Here is a 6,815-nt window from a genome sequence, read left to right on the forward strand (position 1 = left end):
TGAGTATGGATTAGACCAAGAGGTTAGTTTTAGATCCGGGAGTGTGGATCAGGTAAAGAGATAAAACTTGTTATTAGTCCGGGAGTATGGATTAAGACTAAGTTAATTTTCCCTAGTCCGGGAGTATGGATTAGGCACAATTATTGATCCGGGAGTATGGATCAGATTAGGATTAAGGTATAGTTAATTGTCCCTATTTCGGGAGTATGGATTGGGTACAATTATTAATCCGAGAGTATGGATCAGATCAGGAGGTTAGTTTTAGATCCGTGAGTGTGGATCATGTAGTTTTAGATCCGTGAGTATGGGTCAGGGGAAAAGGTTAGTTTTAGATCCGTAAGTATAGATCAGGTAAAAAGGTTAGTTTTAGATCCATGAGTATGGATCGGGTGAAGAGGATAGTTTTAGATCCGTGAGTAGGGATCAGGTAAAGAGGAAAATTTTAGATACGAGAGTTTAGATCGTGTCGTTGTGAGGATCGATGGGGTGGGATAAGAGTTGCCTTTATATGGTGAAATTGTACAAGTTTGAATGTTCTATATATATAAATATATGATATAACATTATGGGATGAAAACCCTATATGCTCACCAGACTCCCAAGCCTGACCCACTCAGTTTTCTTTGTATCACAGGTATCAATACGAAGACATAATTCACTGGGAGATTAAAGGAGATGTAAATCCCTAGTGTAAATAAATGTATGTTCTGTTTATGCTTATGTGTCTGTATCGGAACATGACATCCCGAGATTTTGTTATATAATGAAAATACATTTCTTTAAGAAATGATTTGATAAATTCTTATCTTATTTTTTTGGGGAATAAATTCCGCAACCTTTTTCTTTGAAAGATTACTCTGATTTTATAAAACAAAGCATAAACAAATCGGTCTTTTCTAGTCGTGAAAATAGGGATGTCACAACAACGCTTCTATACTCGCCGAATCTTGGTGTCCAGATCCGATCCATGAAGTAATGAGCTCCGTCGCCCTTGACTTCTAAATTTTTATCCATCCCCAGCAATGTCTCACCTGCGACGTTTTCGGGTTTCAAGGCTTCCAACTGCGCCTCTTTGATTTGTGTGGACATGTGTGAATGGATGGTCATGGTTAATGACTTTACTCGGCGTACTGGTAGTATTCCCGGAAGGTCTTTTGGAGGTACTTCGGGAAGTTACTGATTCCTTGAATTTTCTTGGGCATCCTTCACTACCTGACTCTTACTCCTATCATGGTCAAAGGAAAAAAAATGGTACTTCTTTCCTAGGTACTTTTGATCCTTGACGCAAGGATGCTTCGGAGGTTTGTGTCAGATTCGTCATCACAGGTAACAAGGGTTTTGTTATTTGGTAAGTTAAATCGAACAGCCTTTTCGTAACATATCGTATTGGTATAGTGAGAACTTAACCAAAACATCCAAATGATCATGTCAAAATTTCCTATTGTCTCTGGTATTAGGTCGATTTTGATGAAATGTTTGCTTAGAATTTGAGTGCATCCTAGGTATGTGTTGTTAGTGGTTTTAGTTCTTTTCTCTAGTTATTTCCACCGGGAATATCTTGTGAATGTTTGAGGTTTTTGTTTGAGTATGCATTTATACATTGTGACTCACGAGTTACCTCTCCTCATCCTTATTGTAAAGTATATATGCATAGGATTTATTTGTGGGGGAAACGTACCGGTAATCACAGCAGGGTTCCTTATAGCTTCCTCATGTTCCATGGTTGGAAGTCCTCCGACGCTGCCGACCTTTTTGCTTTTAGTCCTTGGGCACTCCCTCTTGAAATGCCCCACCTCCCCACACCCGTAGCAAGCCCTGCTAACCCTGGCAGTTGTGGCTTGGGGGTTTTGTTGTGCTGGCGCCTTACAGAAACGGGTGGTATGCCCCTTCTGTTGCAATTATTACAGTGAAACTCTCGGCAGAATCCAAAGTGATGGAAGTTACACTCGCTGCATTTAGGCAGGTTCCCAGCGTATGGTTCCATGGGTACTGAGGCAGTAGGGACGGTAGTGGTGGTATGGGCTGTCACAGTTTGTTGTCGTTTGGCAGGTCCTTGAGTCGAACGTCCCTTTTTCTTGTTCTGGGACTTTCATTTCTTAGGTAGTGCTCTTTTATTGTTGTGGGAGTTCTTAGGTTTGAAATTTGAGGTGTCCTTGCAGGAGCACACCCATTGGCGTCCTTGGTTGCCACCGTGATTGGAACGGCTGGCACCGTTCCCGTTTCCGTTTGCGTTGTTAGTACCAAGTTGTACCCACTACTAGAAAAACAGCCTTTTACGACGCACATTGTGTGTCGTAAAACGCTCAGACGACGCGCAAATACGTGTCAAGAAAGGCCATGTCATAACGAGAGACGACACGCTTTTGCGCGTTGTCTATAGACGATGCACATTTATGACACGCAATGCGTATCATTAAAACCCCTGTCAAGAAAGGCCATGTCATAAATGAAGATGACACACATTTTTGCGTATCGTAAATTTAAATGTTTAAAAAAATATATTTATATATTTATTAATTTTTAAATTAAATTTGCATTTAATGTCTCATAATAGAAATAAAATACCATATACAAAAAGTACAATCCATTGCATAAAATTTAATGTCATACAAGTCTATTTCTTACAGTGTATGAATTTGCATTCATATAATCTACTCTGTGTTAGCAAAAAATATTAGCAAAAAATAGCATCACATTTCAAACAAAATTGAGAGTATATAAAATCCCTGAAATAATGTTACTACTTAATAAAAAGAGAAAAAGAGAGTAGATTGTTATTACTTAATACCATGACATGAGAAAAGTAAATAGCAACAATGGGTAAGCAAACTAGTCTTGTCAAGAGTATACAAAATCCTTGAAATAATGTTAAATACTTGTAAATCCCTGAAATCAAGTTTAAAACAGGGTATATACAACTAATTAGCTAACCTATCCAGTGACAGAATTGGGATTTCCAAGAAAATTTATGTATTAGAGAGGACTCAATTGAGGGTGATAGCAAAGACTTTGCAGCCTCCTTGTTTTGGTCTTACTGTGAGGACTATTGTTGCAGGTCATACAATGGAAATACAACTCCAAATCTGCATCTGACATCTTCAATCCCTCAATTGATGTTGTAGCTGAAATACCCAGAAAATGGTTTTTTTGTAGTATCAAATTAAACAAAACTAATAGATAAAAAGGGAAAAATACTTTAAATTTTTAAACCTTATTCCATTTGCATTGTATGCCATTTCTTTGCCCTATAGAGATAACCAAACATGGAGTAAAAAATTGAATTAAAACACTTTAAATTTCTTACCAGCATCCAAGATTCCTGTTTAGAAATCCAATTACATGTCCCAAGTTGTCCCCCTTTTTCTGTGGTGTAGGAAAGATTATAGTTAGAAGTCTCAAATCTTGCAATTGTAATTCTAGAATTACACAGATTAGTTAAAAGAAATTTGTACAAACTATAAAAAAAATTCAAAGAACTATAAATATATTGTAAACAAAGGAATAGTTAAAATTTTGATTTAAAAATTATAAAAAAAATGAATGCTTAAAAAAAGTGTATCGATAACTTTATATTATTAGAAATTTACAAAAAAAATACTTGAATATTTGTAACACACAAATGGAATTACAAGAACTGTAAAGAAAAACTATAAAAACTAACAATGGAACCCTTGAAAAACAAATAGTGTTTTAAACAGTGTTTTATTCTTACATGTTATAAAAAGTAAAAACAATGTCATATGATCATATTCATAAATGTTACTTACTATATGTGTAGTAGAGGGGGTTGAATTGCCATTTGACATGTGATTTTCAGCCCCCATGTGTTCTGAAGGTGAATGAGGATGATCTTCTATAAGCTGAAACAAGAAACAAGATGGAGGTGTATTTATTTAATATTTTATATTTATAAAGCTAATGACTTAATTTTTGTTTAAATAATTAAGGAAATTAGAAAGTATACTTACAGAAGCAGATTCTATCGTTACAATTCCATGAAGAGTTAGGTGGAATCTAAAACCTTTGACATTTCTCCACGTGAGAAAGGAACAATCTGGAAAATATATCTAATCATTAATCAGTTGGTTGAAAAGGAGTGAGGCTTGGTGCACCCCAAACCACCCACGCTACATGCCCCTGTTAGTAAGCATGCATCAATTAGGTCAATTTCATACATATAATCAAAAGACCCAACTTTTAACCCAACAAAAACAAACAATTGGGATGAAGTGACCTACTGAGGTGTAACATCTGGTTACCATTTTACTACTTTAGCTTAAAAGACCCAACTTTTAACCCAACACAAACAATTACTTATTAACATTATTATTACTTATTAATGTAAACTAACAAACATTATATTATATAAATAAATAAAATAAACTAACAACCATTATATGTTGTACAACAAAGCCTCTACCAGTTGCTCTGTACTTAGCACCACCATGTAAGATTGTTCTTCCAAAATAATGAGTTCTAGTTCCTAACGAAAATGTGAAGAATACAGAGCATAGCTGAAGTTGCATTGTAATGAAGCTGAAAATGGCCTATAAAATTAAACATCACAAAACATCAAATTTCATCTACGTAACTATTAGTGATACTTAATATTTGTCAAGTGAATGTGAACAAACCTTGAGTAATCCAAGTTCAAGTATGAAACCCATAACCATTGGAACTATACTAAATACTCCAATTTAGACTAAGAATTAAGTATTTAAAACGGCATTGAATGTTGTATTACCTAGTATTCTAGATCTACTACTAATCCCCTCATCCGGACTCTGCAATATATATAAAAACCAATCAATTAAAAAAAAAATCATAATTTCAACTTTTTAAGTTTCTAAGAAGGTTTGAATTGCTTCTCCACGTGTGAAAACTATGGCATGGTTTTGATTCTAAGGCTTTCCTTCTCCAAGTTTGGGGCCGCCAGGGAGTTTTATGGAATATATTTCCTAACAGAAATCACATTACATTGTTATGAAAATGAACTCATATATAAAAGATTTTGCATGTAGTAAGTAACTGATACCTAGTCTTTTCCATTGATATCAGCTTTCACAAGCTTCAAATAAAATGAATTTGTGATCTTTCCATCACCACCTGGAACCTCTTCAACATGTATGAAAGAAACTCGAAGTGCCTCATTCTTGGATATAAATTCAAATTAAACCCATAACCTAAAAAATCAAGTAAACTCAATGTAAGTACCTTTGCAACAAAAGACCAATATCAGTGGCCTCTTTCTCCGTACATTGTTTTTGTTGTCTACAAATTTGACATGAAACAACATATGTGAACTTCAAATCAGCTTGTGCTCGAGCTTCAATGCGACTCTTGAAAACCTTGAGGTGAAAATGTTGCTTGAGGTTGAGCTACTGTTGACAGAGAACAGAAAAGATAACAAACAAATACATATAATAAGCACAATGGTCTAGAATCTTTCCTAATAATCCTGGCTAGGTGTGTCCACGATAAGACACCCAAAATCGAAGCTCCAATGCATCTGTAGCACTATCTTGAAGTTCCACATCTCTAGTATTAACACGGCCTATTTGTTCTAGAAAATTATCCCATTCATCTAAAATAAATAGAGGGGAAATGTTTTATGAATCATGACAAATTCTTTGATAAGAAATCTAAAATCCTAGTCAGCAAGGAGGAGAAATACCTGGAAAGATTTTCTGAAGATAGAAAATTGTAGAAATTTCATCTTCATTTTCTGCCCATAAGTCATGGGAACGATAAAGTACCATCTCGTTGTAGTGGGGTATCCAGATCGATTGAGGGTATCCATCTTCATTTATGGGTCCAAATCGATTGAGGGCATCCAGAGAAATTAAGATAATGAAGGAACATACCGAGAAGTATCAACGACAAGTGCATGTGATAAAGCAATTGGTAGAGATGGAACTCGGGGATGGAAGAGATATGGATGGCGATGAAGATTCTGGGGTTGGTGGTGGTGTAGCGGCGGGAGCTGCTGGTTTGGCAAATAACTCCACTGGAAGAAGAATGAAGGAGTTAAAAGAGCTTGAGGACGAGGGTATCAGGATGATTTTGTTTCCATATGTTAATAGGGTTTCATCTTGTAAATGATGCTCCCTGGTGGGGGACATGATAGGAGATTAGGGTTTCAAAGTGTGTAAGTTGACCGAGGATGGCCACACAATCACAGGCATGCTCTGGATTGGATCTCTCATAGATCTCACATTATTTCATCATCATCACGAGGCATTTGATCACGAAAGCAAGAGCAATTCTCCTATGAAGATGAAGGCCCTAGGGCTTTTTCTTACTAATTGGAAGAGGTGGGGGTTCTAATTTTTGGGATACAATAGGCGGGTGAAATCCCGCTTAAAACGATGGAAATAAGGTAGAGGATAACAATGGCGGCCTTTCAAACTTTTGGGATTTTCGTTTCCCCCAGCTGCAAAAGAAGAGAACGCGCCTTTCATTAGAAAAATATAAAGCGACATTTCTAGACGACGCCCATTTTTAAATAAGTGCCCTCCGTGTTTTTAATTTTTTTTGTTGGACATTAATTTTGGGCAACGCACAAAAGCGCGTCCTTTATCCTTCAAATTTTAGAGGAGATGACATTACTTTTAGGGCGCACGCTTTTGCGTTTCGTAAATCACTGTGTGTAATTGTTTGCGTGTCATTAAAGGGTTGTTTTCTAGTAGTGACCATGACGGCTGTCTAGGCGGCTGTTACTGCGGCTTGAAATGTAGCGGGGTCCATGCGTAGAACTAGTGTTTGTAACGCCCCGAACCTAGCAGGTATATTTTGAAACCCGCCTTCTTTTGATT

The sequence above is a fragment of the Lactuca sativa genome, chromosome 7, assembly GCF_002870075.4.
Source record: "Lactuca sativa cultivar Salinas chromosome 7, Lsat_Salinas_v11, whole genome shotgun sequence".
Taxonomy (NCBI): domain Eukaryota; kingdom Viridiplantae; phylum Streptophyta; class Magnoliopsida; order Asterales; family Asteraceae; genus Lactuca; species Lactuca sativa.